Here is a 12772-nt window from a genome sequence, read left to right on the forward strand (position 1 = left end):
CCTATTCACAATTGGACTGGTGGAGGACGAGATCCCGTAGTGGCCTGGTGGGGGCCTGGCTGGCGGCCTGGGGAGTGGGGGGCACCCCCCTCCCAACCAAATAAATGTATATAGGTATGTCTGTATATATGTAGATATGTATGTCTGTGTGTGTATGTGTATGCTTGGTGTGTGTATCTGTGTGGGTGTGTATGTATGTCTGTGTGTGTGTATGCGTATGCTTGGGTGTGAGTGTGTGGGTGGGCTGGGATTAGGTGATGGGGTGGGGGGGGGGTGGCTGTCCCCCGGCCGGGCCTGGCTGGGCCTTCGCTCTTCCTGGTCTGGGGCTCGGCGGCTGGGGCCTTCTCTGTCCCGCCGGGGTTGGGGGGGTGGTGGGGGATGGCCCCTGGGGGTGCGGCGGGCTCCGCTGTCGGGGCCGGGGGGGCTCCCTGCCCGCGTGGCCTGGGGGCGCTGCACTGGCCGGTCCCGGCTTGGCGGCTCGGTCGGGGCCCGGGGCTCTGCGCCCTTTATCCTTCTCCTGTGGGCCCCTCTGGCCTGGGGGGGGGGGGTCCTCTCTGCGTGCTGGTCCTCTCTGCGTGCTCCGTCTGGTGCCTTCCGGGTTGGGGCGTGGCTCTCCGGGGGGGTTTGTCGGGGCCTCCCTGGATCCGGTGGGTCGCTGGGTGCCAGAGTGGCGGCGTCCGGCCCTGGTGGCCTTGGGCCCCGGGGTGGTGCTGCGGCCCCCCCCCACAACAGTTCCATTCACATCCAGAGGACAAACCACACACACACACACACACACACACACACACACACACACACACACACACACACACACACACACACACACACACACACACACACTTCCACTCCTCATTGACGAGATTGTTCTGTTAATTATCAAAACCAAGTTGTTGTTTGCTTTTGTTGTTGTTGTGTTTGTTTGTTTGTTTTATTTATTTATTTATTTATTTATTTATTTTTGTTCTATGTCCTTTTGTTTTTGCTTTTGTTATAATTGTTGTCATTATTTAGGTCTTTTGCTCTGTTGTTGCTCAGGCTGGTCTTAATCTCATGGCAGTTGGAAAATATTTAGATCACTGTGGTTAATGTATTATCAAAAAAAAAAATGTATGTAGCACTAACAAGGGTATTGTATGTATTTTTTATTTTTTATTTTTTGTATTTATTTTGTTTCACCAAGCCCTTCTCTGTCTCTCCTCTCCTCTCCTCTCCTCTATCCTCTCACCCCAACCGGTCCGCAGAATGCCGCCACCTCTGAGTCTGGTTTCTGCAAAGGTTTCTCCTTGTTGAGGGAGTTTTTCCTTTCCACAGTCGCAAACACACCTGCTTGCTCATGTGGATATGTTGGGCTTTTCTATTTTCTCTATAACAGCAAATTGGAATGACTGTAAAGTATTAAAAAAAAAAAAAAAAGGCATTCTAATTAGTTCAGTGGTTTTTGTTGGTTCCAGCTGTTTTCAAGAGTCTTTCTACGATATGTGCAACATCAGCCAACAACATGGGAGAGTCGTGATGATTTATGCACGTGGCAAGACAAAGGCAAATACAGCAAAGACGATCATCTGTGGAAAATAGATGACATAATCGCCTGTTTTTGGTGTGTTTGGTGAGTGTTAGGTAAATTTGTACTTTATGTTTATTATTAGTACTTGATATAATGGGAATTAACATTTTGTATGTTATCGTTGATTCATGCATGTCTATTATAACCACTGTTCACTGTTTCACACCTGCAAGGGCACGAGTCTTTGTATTATTGAAACTGTACCACTCTGAGACTCTTCAAGGTCTCTGGCCTCTGGGCCGGGGGACATCTTATCTGAGACTCCTGCTTCAACTGTGTGAACCATATAGAAGTGTAACCACACACACACTCACACACACTCACACACAGACACACACAGACACACACACACACACACACACACACACACACACACACACACACACACACACACACACACACACACACACACACACACACACACACACACACACACACACACACACACACACACAGGCCTGGAAACCAGTGTTAACCTGCTTTGTCTGTGTATGAAAATGTAACCGCCTACTCTAACTTTGAATAAAACGGGGCAGAGAAATGAAGATCGGGGCAGATCGGTGAACTTCAGCTCCTGAGGTGAATTCATTTCTCTGTCCTTGTACAAGCTGACTTATTGTTTTGACTCTTTATTGCTCTCGATACTGGGGTTGTCTCTCTTTTCTCATTCTTGCAGGTTTTTTGAACCTAACAGTGAGTCACAGCGTCTCTAAAGGCCTGGCATGTGCACAACATGCCCTGAAGCTTCGTGTTGCGCCGTGTTCATAGTGAGGTGTGGACAGAATATTTTTGGGAGAAGGCTGGGGAGAACATTTTTTTTCATCGTGTGGATGTACCCCTAAGGCAGACTTGTTGTTAGACAGACTCCACTTGGGCTGCGCCCTGTCACCACTTTTGTTCGTAATCTTCCTGAACAGGTTGTGAGGTGAGATTGGTCAACACTCAGAACTCACATGATCACACCAGGTCTTAGTCTGTGTAGAATTCATATGTTCTCCCCGCTGATACATGAAGCTGTATAGAAGATGGAGGGATAGATTTGAATTGTGAAAGCTGGAAAAAAATAATCTTATGTATCAAATAGGTTATTATCTTCAATAGCTTCCTGTTTTGTGGCAAGCAAATTAATATTTTTTGTCGGAACATTGCAGAATTGGAAGAAAATCTTACTTTGCTTTGGATTTATGAGGCTCATCCACATACACTACGTCTGTCTCTGAACGCCTTTCCTCACCTCATAACCAGCGCTCCCATCAATCAGTCTCCTAGTGATGCCTACATAGTGGCTCCTAGTGAGACTTGTCCAAGTGACACCTTTATCTAATATTCATCAGCACGAGGGTGGAGTCAATACAGACAGATGGCGCTCTGCTCAAGTGCTGCTAACCTCATTCATCACAAATCACAGATGCAAAACGCAGTGTTTTAATAGAGGAATACTTAAAAATAAAAAAAATTCAACACATTCTTGACGTTTACGTCTGTGTTGTCGAGAACACACACACACACACACACACACACACACACACACACACACACACACGCACACACACACACACACACACACACACACACACACACGCACACACACACGCACACACACACACACACACACACACACACACACACACACACACACACACACACAGGATAGCTCCACTGCCTCTGTGCCAGATTACAGTGAAATATTACTCTGAAATAAACATATTTTTTAATGCATCTTTTATGCAAAAGTTTTTATATGTATACTATTCTATTTTTGCATATACTGATTGTTCCTGTATCTCAGTGTTCCTGCTGTGCTCTGAGCCATGGCACGGAAATGTAATTTTTATGCAAATCTAAACGACCAATTGAGTCGGTCTGAAGTCATTGTCTCGGTCTATGGATGTATGATGTGGTGTGTTACTCTTTCTATTCCTAATCCTTTGCCACCAGGCATATGATGGACAACTTCACACAAGGTTAGGGTTAGCATTACTTTAAAGTTAATGAAAAAAAAATGGAACCAAAGAGACAGTTTGAGAACAGGGGTAATGTATTGAGTGAAGCAGGTTCTGGAGATGACTTGTGGGCAACAGAGTCACCTTCAGTGACTAGTTCATGACATCACAGCATGGGCAGTCAGAGTGAGCCCTGAGAGGGGACGAGTGGGACCCCCTGAGGTGAACTCCTGCCGCCAGATGTGGAGACTCACATGCATGATTTTAATATCATGACAAATGAAGATTCTAACTTCACTTAATCATGAAACTGTTGATGAATTCTCGTGCTGGATTTTTTTTTTATAATGCACTTTGTTTTCTACGTTGTCAGAATCTATTGTCATTGTTTTACTAGTTAATTAAAGTTTAATATAATATATAGTTAAATATGACATCATCAACAGAGAGATGAGCATAATCATAGCATAATCAGTCTGAAAGAAACAGATATCAGATATTAAAAAAATGTTTTACTTTAAATTAATTTAATGAATGATTATATACAACACCCTCTTTAGTCCCTACTATGGGCCCGCTACAATTAAATAGCAAAAAAAAACACTACTTTGGAATTATTTTTTCTTAAATTTTGTGATTTAATGCCTTTCAGGAATATTTATGATCAAAACCTTTAATCTATGCCAACCACTCAGTTGGATTTCAATATTTCACCAACTGAAGATGGAAATAATGACAAAATGATATATTTCAAATGCAAATGAGCCTTTTATTGAAGCAGATGAGAATAAAGTCACAAAGAATCATTTGATCATATGTTAAGCAGTTTGAATCATGGTACGATTTCTGATCCACACCAGTTTTAAAGTTAAAGCAATCAGACAGTATTGCATTGAAGAAGAGCAAATCATTCATTAAGCTGGTCATAAAGTGGTTGTTTATGACTGGATGCATTATTCTCAGAGAGCAGGCTCAGCTTGGTCACCATCACAGCTCTCAGCGGTAAAAGCACAGGAAGGTGGTGTATCTTCCACAGCAGCTGATGGCCTCAGTCATCTTTATGATGGTGGCCCCCACCTCTGTATACGGCTTGACAGCTTGCCCGGTGATGATCCCCATGCCCTTGATGGGTTCGTTCCCGTCCTCCCTGTACCACAGGAACACCTGGTTTCTTCCGGTCCCCTTGTTCAGATCCGTGTTGACCACGTTGAACCCTTGTTGTTGGATGTTGTGGTACTCGGTATCATTGGTGGAGACCTGCAGCTCCCTGATGGCCTTCTGCTTGTCAGGGGTAAGAAGGTACCAGATGTAGGCCTGGTCCATCTTCACAAACTTGTTGGTGTTGTCATCCATCCGGGTGTAGCCTCTCTCCAAGAGGTCGATGTCACTGGTCCAGGTGGAGGTGGCAGTGACTTCACAGATGTACATTGGCACCGCTCTTTTCACCCACAGGTAGATCCAGCTTCCTCCAGCCTCATAGTTCAGATCACAGGTCAGCCTCTCCCAGCCAAATCGAACCTTCTGGGCTTCATCAGTGGCGTCAGTGGAGACATGGAGGTCTCTGATGGCAGCATCAGCATCTGTGGCACCCTTGTAGTACCACAGGTAGACTAAGGATCCTCCTGCTCCGGCATTGAGGTCTTTGTCGATCTTGCGGTACCCTGCTTGAGAAAGACCCTTTGCCATATCATCAGTGTATGAAAACTGAATCCTGGTGATGGACTTGCCGCTGATCTCATCTTTGTACCAGAAGTGGACGTTCTTGCCTCCGGCTCCTTTGTTCAGATTGACTGGATCCTTTCTGAACCCCTGTGCACGGAGCTGACTCTCCTCAGTGTCATTCAGGGAAACGGCGATCTGAGTGATGGGCATTTTTGGTTCCTGCATCAAATGAAAATTCACCAGTGAACATCAGGTCATACAGAGTTTGTGTTTACACATGAAGAAACAATAAAAGGATAAATCTATGTAAAGTATTAAACAATATATTCGAAACTGAGCTCCCTAAATCAGATTTTTTTCATTTCAATGTGCACCAAAAGCAATGCAAAATATATCACACTCTTTAGTTGAGAGGGTATGAATGCGTAGATGAGCTCAGTGTAAACATGCAGAGTATTATTTTTGTTGTGCATAATCCAAGAGACTAACGTTTTTAAATACACAGGCGTGGACCAACGGATTTCAAAAAAATAAAACCATTTTTGAAAATCCAATGTAAATAGTTAAGAAGAAAGCACTGAACTGTTTAATCTTATTGCAACAAAAGACCTGTTTTAAAGTCTCCATGTTGCAGAGACGAAAAAAGAATAATATTTGATGCAGCAAGATGCTGCATTGTTTTTGTCCCACAAATGGATTATCATCAGTTTGGGATATTTAATGTAAAATGACAAATTTTCAAACAAGACGACAGATTAAAATAGTAATTGCTAACAAATGTTTTCAATTTGCCTTATTTACATCCAAAACATATTTAAAGTGGTCTTGAAGATCACTCAATATGGTGTGTGAAAATATTGATACTGAAAAACATGTTCATCCAGGATACAGTGACACAAAGAGGAACAAAGGAAAAATTGAACAGGTGAACACTTACGCAAAGATAGAGTGTTGGTCAGACGGACACTGCTGGCTTGATGCTGCTGGACGCTGCTTGCTGGCTGATCCTGCTGGATACTGCTGTTCTATCACGGAATCACTCGTCTTTATATAGGGAACAAAGCGCAGATGCCGATTGTGAAATCACCACCTGTATCTTTGAAATTCTTGAGAACTCCTTGTGAAACTGCCAACACTGTCAATCATCCATCTTATCCACCCATTATATGTTCTTTCCACAGAATTACACAGTATCTTCAATTATTGTTCTGAGTAACTTCCTTCAGATGAGTGCCACCTTGGTTTCCCCTGGGCACAGAAATGAACCTTCATCGTGCTGGTCGGGTCAACATCCAGCAGTTTCTGCACTTCTTTTCTGGTTTCATATAAATCAATATTAACTGGACTGAGACTAGTCCCTGTGTTCATACTGTCAACAATTCATAACTGTCCCATATAATATCCATGTCGTTGAAAGCTGAAAACAAGACTAGAATTCTTGATGTAATTATTGACATAGATATGAATTTTGACCACCACATAAAAGCTATAAAGCTGTAGAACAGAATTGGACTAAAGTGTTTCCTATCAAAACCAGACAGAGAAAAACTTCTTCACGTTTCGTTTTCAGTAAGCCAGAGTTTGTACAGGTCTGAACAAAAATCAAACAGCTTGAGCTGATTCAGAATCCTGACAAACATCAAGAGACTGGACCAGGGCACCGTTCCAGAAAGCGAGTTATGTGAAAATTCAGGGTAAGTAAACGCTGAAATGAGGGAAATTCAGAGTTCTCCATTCCAGAAAGATAGCTGAATTTAGCTCAGGGTCAGTCACCACGGTAACAGACTCTGTGAAATGAACCTGCTGATGGCGGGTTTAGTTTTGCACCGAAATGAAATTCATATTTCACCTCATTCATTTCTACCTGTATGCAGCAATCTTAAGTTAAATGTTAAGTCAATGGAGTAATGCTTTCATACGTATGCTTTGATTAATGCAGCAGCTTTCTCCCAGTCACCTCCTCTGCTGCTGCAGCGCCAGGACTTTTACGGCAAAATAACTTGGCTTTCGGTCTGTTGCCATAGTGACTCGTGATAATGGGGCTCCATTGATGATAGCTTTATCTTCTGGTTGTGCATGCGCTAACCTCAAGGTTCACATACTCAGAGTTGATTGAACGAATTCTGATCAGCTGTTCTGGAAACTCAGAATTTCCCGTCTCAGAGTTAGTCGACTCCACCTGGAGTATCCCCCAGATCTCACCGGTCCTTTAAAACACGACACTGGCTTCCCGTGTGTCAAAGGAGAGATTTTAAAATCTCACTGCTGCTCTACAAAGCACTTCAAACTGTTGTAATTGTCTTTTATCTTTTAAATAAACTTTTTTCCCCCTCTGTCTTGTTTTATTTTTATGATTTTAATGCAATTTGCTATGTGTATGAAAGGTGCTATTCTAATTCTATTAATTTCAAGTAAACTTTATTAGCAACAAATAAAAAGTCATTTAAGCACCGTCTTACAGAGAAGCCCAACAAAAAAAAAATGTGGCTCGACTTAACTCAGGGTCAAAAGTCAAGCCAAGTTCCAGAGATACGCAGATTTTGTTTGTGATATCACCAACAGTGTTTTTCCATCTTTAATAGGAAGTGACAGTGATAACTGGGAAATGACTGAATCATGAGTCTTATCAATCCCCCGGTCATATTGCACTCATTCAACAGAATCCATGCGGTTATCTAAGTCCATTTCACATGAAATTAGTTTTACAGTGAGGGAGAAGCAGTTCCAGAGAACACAGGGCAATGGGCACTTTGAGGTTGTGGTTCAAGCAGGGCTGAAGCAATAATAAAAACAGAGATCCTATAAGAAATAGTCGTTTACTACTGTCAAGTTCTGCCTTGTTTTTTTTGTGGATTCCCCACTTGAAAGTGACCAGAATCTACCCAGAGTACAAACTGAATTCCAGTAAATCACCACATTCTTTTCCTTCCTTCTCTACATTTTTTGTTGGACATGTACTGTACACATAGACGTAGTTGCAGGTAGAAAACCTTTTACCAAAGAAATCACAACAAAGAAATCATGTCACTGCACACATGCATTCAACATATTTTACAATGAAGTGGCTTTTTATTTCACAATACAAACTCATACGAAAATATAGTACATCAACAAGAGTATTTAAATTAATTCTGTTGAAATTAAGTAACTTTTTTATGCCAATAAAATGCATTCTCCTCTGAATAGAATTTTAATCAACACAAACTCTACTTTTAACATATAAAATCATGATATGTCCACAGTAAATCAAAGTACATGTTTTACCACATTGTTTTTAATAGAGATTTTAATACAATTTCAAATGCAACTAAATGAACTAAAAATCACTAATTAAGTGCTGAAATCATAATCAGCAAGCTCAAAGGAAGACACAGCACACATGACAGTTTACCAACACAAAGCTCCCCAGCAGAGAGTCTTCATTTTCTGCCTTACCGGCTTCCTCCCTGGTTCTTTGGAGATACTATCTGTCCCTCTGCACTGGTTTGTCTGCTGAAAGCTGCAGGAGCTTCAGTCACCTTCTGATTGCTTGATTCAACCCATCGTCAGCTGCTGTGGGTTGCTGAGTGTGTCCCCCTCCAGCTCTGCAGTACAGGCCTTTGCAGGAAGCCCTTCTTTTACCACACCGATGATATAATTTAACAACGAGGCAGTTTTGATTTGACAACTTCTTTTGCCCCCCCACACACACACGCGCGCACGTACTCACGCTAAGGGACAGCACTCATTTAGCTCATTAGGCAGTTACCAATACGCTCTACCCCATTACAGTCCAGATGCTCCCTACAGGAAAACAACAGAATGTAGAATCAGTGGGTGTCCATGTGCACCAGAAGGAAGAATGCAGGGAAACACTGAGGAAGGGGAGACGGACAGAGAAGTTTGTCGACGCTGGTCATTGCAGAGTCAACTGTAGGGAAAACAGATTGAAGAAGCTTGACTTCAGTTTTGACCGACTTTAACATCTCAAGATTTTTTATACCTACAGGCTACTCCAAGGTGTGGTCACTGCTACTCAGGATCAGGTAACTGTTGTTCACGCAGGAAAATGAGGACCTATTGTCCAATGACTTTGGAGTAGACTCTTGATTGTGTTCAGCAGGCAGGTCTTATACTCTCAAGAATGAAGGAAAGATTGTGACAATGTCCTGACTTATCGACTTCAACAGGAGCAGGTTGGTTGGACCCATTTCAACTCCCCTTGAACAGATTTCTATTCTCTTACAGGAACATAAGAGATAGAAACGCTATTATTCGTCCTCATCACGACAGTTCATTTGGAGACATTGGATAATCAAACAAGTCTGTCTGATAACCTCAGGGCATGTTACTCAACTAATATGCTACTCAACTAATATAGTTGAGTAGCATGTCTAGACTTCAATAATGTCAGCATGTAAAGTGATTTTTCATCTTGTTCTGCACTTTTTTTGTTCTTGTACTTTTACAATATTTGCATATCCAAACATCTTCCTGTTGGAAAACTATGTGGAGCAACTACAAACTACTGGGAAGGATGAGTTTGGCATTTTCTTAAATCATAAATGAATACTCCTTACACCAGACACGCATAGGGCCTCGACCAGTTGCCAGTCCCTCACAGGTCCAACACAGAGACACAATCAAGCAATCATGGACACATTGATGCCGAGACCTAAACAATTGTCACTCGACCACCCAACAAGTACAATCTTATTCATTTTGGGAGAAGGAACTCAAGATGTGTACAGTCACTCATTTTCAATACCAACTTCATGCTGGATTTGATTAAAAAGTGAATCATTTTGATTTTATGGTCTTTCCTCATTATATCAGTCACATTCATACAGAATCATTAAAAAAATTCACAAAACGAATGGTGGCAACTTCTAAGTGAAGTGCTCGCATGCCATTGAGGCTCTTGTAGTCCGTCTACATGCACATGCACCCGGTGGCCATGTAAACAGACACCCAAATAATATTACCAAGCTCCTAAAAAAGGACTCGTTGTAATCAGTTGTTTTTGAGGCAGGACCAGATCTACAACATTTAGATCAGTGGATCTCCAGGACCAGGATTGGAGTCCTCTGCACTGAATGAAGCACGGTGGTACCTCCCTTCCAAGTGGATAAAAACAAGATGTAATTTGCTGTGTTCGATGTATCACACCTCCCTGCTAAATTCTTTTTTTAATGCTGGTGGAGACAATATCCACCTCCTCTCAAATTAATTAATGCTTAGTCAAACTGCTGCAGGTTGGAGATCCTCTCTTGTTCATCTGGTAAAGAAAGGAATATATTTTTTCTCACTGCACTGCAGCTGAGTGATGTGGCCATGACTGCATCCAGAAAGTACTGGACACATGCACACTTTGACAAAATGTCACAAACTATGGGATATCATACACAGGAAATAATGCAGAATGAATACTGGACAAATATACATACTACCTATTTGCCCCCCAAAGAAAGTCTGAATTGAATGGGCCTTTATTCTAAGCGTCATTAGAGTTGACCTTTTTCAGGAAAAAAGGGAAACTTTTCAGGGTCGATTGCGCCACGTCACTGCCAAAATGACCATTATCACAAATGAAAGAAAAGAATTAATGCCTCTGTCGGCGCCAGTCACTCTGACCCTTGTCTGGATAAAACAGGCATAGAAGATCGATGGATGACTCATTAATTGAATTTGGAAGCCATTAAATGTACAAAACAATGAGTAATTTTACACATGCACATTACCAATACCGGTTGATAAAATGGGATTTAATATTTCTATTTCTATTGCTTTGCTTCTGTGTTCCTGTATGCTTGAAATTGATCTATAATTTATTCAAGTTTCTATAAACTGTAGTTGAACAAATATTACCACCTTTTCAGTCTTTTATTTAATGTAATAGTCATATCAATACTCTGTATCGACACGTAGCTAAAGTTTAGTACTCGTACTTGTCCTTTAAACAAGTGGCATCAGTGTATCCCTAAAAATGAGAGCACCTTGACTCCTGCAAAAAAGGGGGAGAAACATTCATTCACAGAGAATCTCTTGTCCTGCTAACATGCAAAGTGCTCCACTTTTTTGACTCCAGGTGTTTTGACGAGATTTCGGACAAAACAAACCAATCTTACCATTATTGCGGTTTTACAGAGTTTGTCGCCCCCGATGGGAGCGCGAGTGCGAGACCAAAACAACGCTCCAGGTGCTTTGCAGCTGCTGCGACGAAGAGCAAATCCTCTGAGAAGCAAAGTGACAGAACACAGTCTCAGACTACAGACTTGTTTGTTAAAATCTCATTTATTCATCACTGATATACAAAAAGAAAACAAAACCCCCCCCCCAAAACAATATCTTTTTTTTCGCTGTGAAAAATAGCTCTGGATTTTGTTCAGTCTTGCTCGGCCCCTCGATGTTCACGTAGTGGAGGCCTTCGGTATGTACAAGTCCCTTAAAGGAGTGGATAAGAGATAACCCCTCAACATGCTGATGTGAGGACCGGGTCCTCTCAGAGCTCATGGAGGGGCATGAAACTGGTGGAAGGGGGCGCTACAGCTACACCACACAGCGTCCCAGGGACCAGGCGGGGAAGGTTTCCCAAAAGCAGTTGAAGACCCTTGACGTTTGGTTTACAAAACCAGGTGTCAATTACATGGCGCTTATGGTGAAACCCCCCACCCCCCCTTAAAAAAAAAAACAAAAAACGTACATCTTTTTTACACTTTTCAGGTTTCTTTACAAAAATAAGGTTATCTCACATTCATGTCATCAATGAAAACCCAGGTTACAAAGTGAGATGAACGACTGTTATTGCACAAACTGATTACCCACAAGTAGATCATCTGTAAAAAGACAAAAGAAAAAAAAAAAAGGAAATGTACAACTTCTATTGTGATTAATGTGGACTAATAAATATGCATGTACCTTGCTCCGACTATTCATGCTAGCGAATGAGATGAAACACCGTGTGCAGGATGGGACTGGGGGGGGGGGGGGGGGGGGGGCTGGCAGAAGGCAGAGTAATAAAAATCGATGAAGAAAGCAAACAACCGAGTCGGTGGATGTCGCTCAGTCCTGCGGGGGTTGATAGGGTGTCATGGCGATAACACCACCCACCCTTTCTTGTCTGTGTGAGTAAAACGTGCCTCATTCGCTAGGCTAGAAAACCAGCTCCGAAAACACTCGGGTGTTGATTGCTTACTCTCATTGCTAAAGGAGGAGGAGGAGGAGAAGAAGAGGCACTTGTGGAATGAAAATCAACAGACTGCATGCTGGTCTCTTCTACATCGACTTCCCAATATCACTATTCACATCAGAAGGCCCTTGCAAGCCTGGCATATTCCATTAACCAACGTCCATAATCACAGAAATGTTTCAGTCAGCATGTTAAGATATTAAAAAAAATACACAAAATGACAGGAGAATCAACTTCTAAATAATCAAAATTACAACAAATAAACGAAACTCATATCTCAAGAAGAGAACAGTCAACAAAGGAAGAATTGGAAAAAACATGATTTCATATTATAGAAATGATATTAAATATATTAATATGTTAACCCATCTTCCCCAGGTCCAAATCAGCCAATGGATAAAGCTTGCTAGATAAGTGGAAGCGATATTAAATATG

This window comes from Blennius ocellaris, assembly GCF_963422515.1.
Source record: "Blennius ocellaris genome assembly, chromosome: 2".
NCBI classification, from domain to species: Eukaryota; Metazoa; Chordata; class Actinopteri; order Blenniiformes; family Blenniidae; genus Blennius; species Blennius ocellaris.